The sequence below is a fragment of the Neophocaena asiaeorientalis genome, unplaced genomic scaffold (assembly GCF_003031525.2).
Source record: "Neophocaena asiaeorientalis asiaeorientalis breed wild unplaced genomic scaffold, Neophocaena_asiaeorientalis_V1.1 scaffold218, whole genome shotgun sequence".
Taxonomy (NCBI): Eukaryota; Metazoa; Chordata; class Mammalia; order Artiodactyla; family Phocoenidae; genus Neophocaena; species Neophocaena asiaeorientalis.
The window spans coordinates 5430918-5433284 of record NW_020172818.1 but is presented as its reverse complement, the minus strand read 5'-3'; the positions used below and the strand labels follow the sequence as shown (position 1 = coordinate 5433284).

Here is a 2367-nt window from a genome sequence, read left to right as displayed (position 1 = left end):
AAAAAAAAAAAAAAAAAAAGTAAAGACAAAGGTTGCCCTGAATTGGCAGGGGATGGGGGGAAGACTAGAGTATCAGAGGCAGCACCAGAATATAAAAAATGGACATGTAACACCTTAAGTGCAAGCACCTAGGCTTGGAAGACATTTGATTCGGGAAGAAATATTTCTCACATGACACTAGGTGGTGCCACTCCAAGGCCCTCTGGCCCAGGGCAGCCCCTAGGTAAGAGTTTTCTAAATTCCGGACAGGAGAGGAAGGAAAGGATGCTGAGCAGTGGAAGGGAGCAATGCTGCAGGGTTAGGGTGAATGCAGAAGCCACTTAGCAGCCCAGGGCATTTCAGAGTGACTGAAAGAATTCTAATCTCCAGCGAGGATGCCCTGACCAGTGCAGCATCAGAGTTGGAGAGTGGGCACTGGCAAGGGCAAGAGCTGTGTAACTAGCGGAGAAGAGACAGACACCCGGCGGAAAGGACAAAGGGCCCATGTGCAGGCCCAGACACAACAACGCTAGCTGCTGACTCCAGCTGAAATACTCCTGGGATTCTCACCTAAGTCCTCATCCCCAAGAGCTGCCACGGTCATCTCTCCTCAACATAAGGTTCAGAATTGGGGAAACAATGACTACCCCAAAGACTAAAGCCGGAAGTGTGTCCCCGATAACGACTTCCTGCAACTCTGGGTTAAAAGTCCGGCTTCAAACATGTTAAGTAAACCACGCTCTGTAACCCATGATGATGAAGAATGCACAGGCAGCGTGAAGTCAATGGAAGTCCACAGTACCAGGTATCCAGACCCCTGACCAGCAGGGCCACGGAAGGGGTGTTAAGGGTTACTCCAGAAGCCCAACATCTATGATCATCAAAAGGCACCTGACAACTTCATTTTTCGTGCATGCAAACAATAACAAAGGCTTTTATAATGCTGGCTTTCCTAAAACTCATACATATTTCAAAGAAATTACAGTGAAACCTGGCTACATTTTTTTCTATTTGCACCGGAGTGCTTTTAATTTTGAAGTCCAAGTAAGTAAACAGACAGCTAAGAGAGTTAATACTTTGTCTTACTTAGATCTGACCAATTTAGAAAGTAAATACTCTCCCAAGCAAGTGTTTAACTGACAACTTAGGGTTGAGAATTTCTAAGTGGTTCATTGAAAAAGACAAAACAAGGCTCAGTGTGTACTTAATTTTTCAAAGATAAACACCTCTTCAAAGTCTAACCTACCTCTACTTCTGATAATTAGCAAGTCAATCAGGATCTTACCTGATCAGCCTTAAGTTAGCATTTAAATACTCCCACATCTTCAATACCCGAGTGCAATCAATGATGCAGTAAGCCTTAGTACTTAAACATTTATTTGCATGAACTGCAGGAAATAACAGCTAATGCAGCTCCTATTGTGTACCAGAAGCAAATTTTTAGTTGGAAGAAATTAATGTAGTTATGGGTCTGTTCCTGCTCAAAACTTATAAAAGAATAAAAGAATTATTTAAGAATTAAAATGCTGTTATCACCCTATATTCAATGAAACATACATCTCAGTCTTCCCCTTTTTTAAGCTTAATACACAACTGCAATATGAATACAAATGCAACTTTTAAAAACTCTCTAAAAATAAGAATAAATTCCTATAGCTTAAAGAAACAACATTGTAACAACATGCTTAAAACCGGTCATTGAAAGTAGGATCCACAAGTGCATCTTACGCAGCCTTTTTCTTTTTTTTTCAAAGTGGCTTAAGTTTCGGTTTAGGAAAAGTTCACAGGTAACATTTGCAGGAGTACTAAATATTTATGTCCTGAGCAAAATGACTGAACTTTACGGTCATTATTACCACCTTGTTATCTGCAGCAGAAGAACACAAATTTAGAGGGCAAGTTAACAGGTTTCGATGACTCAAGTTCGTTTAAAACACAGAACAAAAGTCACCTTGGCACACAGATAATGAAATCAGTCTTGCGTTTCTCAGTTCTGGGCTCCCTGAGACGTGGGCAGATGCTCGCCAACGTTATCGAGGTGTGAGGATACCAGGCGTTCTGTTTTGTTTTGAAAGACCTTTAAAAAGCAGGAAAGTGAGTGGGGACGAACTCCCCGGGCCGCAGCCCTCTCTCTCGGACGCACCTACCTGGCTGGGCGTTTGCCGCCGGGGCCTCGGCGCTTCGCGCGGACCCGCCCGAGGAGCTGTCAGCGGCCGCGGAGCCTCTGCAGCTTCCACGGCGCCCCCCGCCGCCCTCCGCTCCCTCGCCGCGGCCTAGCGCCGCCAGCCCGCCCTTCTCACCTGCGCGGCTGCGGCGCCGCTCCCGCCGGCGGTCGCTCTCGTAGAAGCCCAGTGTCTCCGTGTGCTGAGGCGCCGGCGGGGGCCCGTG

At 45.8% G+C, this 2367-nt stretch overlaps 1 protein-coding gene across 4 annotated transcripts in view; it reads right to left on the bottom strand.

Annotated features, from left to right (window-relative positions):
- Positions 1-2361, bottom strand: part of TAPT1 (transmembrane anterior posterior transformation 1) — a 63922-nt gene extending 61561 nt beyond the window's left edge. For 2 of the 4 annotated variants that reach the window (XM_024741774.1, XM_024741779.1), the window contains exon 1: positions 2280-2361. The gene's annotated coding sequence lies outside the window, so the exon portion shown is untranslated. Of the gene's footprint in view, positions 1-1930; positions 2029-2279 lie in introns of those variants that run through there. The other 2 variants (XM_024741776.1, XM_024741775.1) reach the window with 2 other exon arrangements.
- Between the last annotated feature and the right edge of the window lie 6 nt (positions 2362-2367).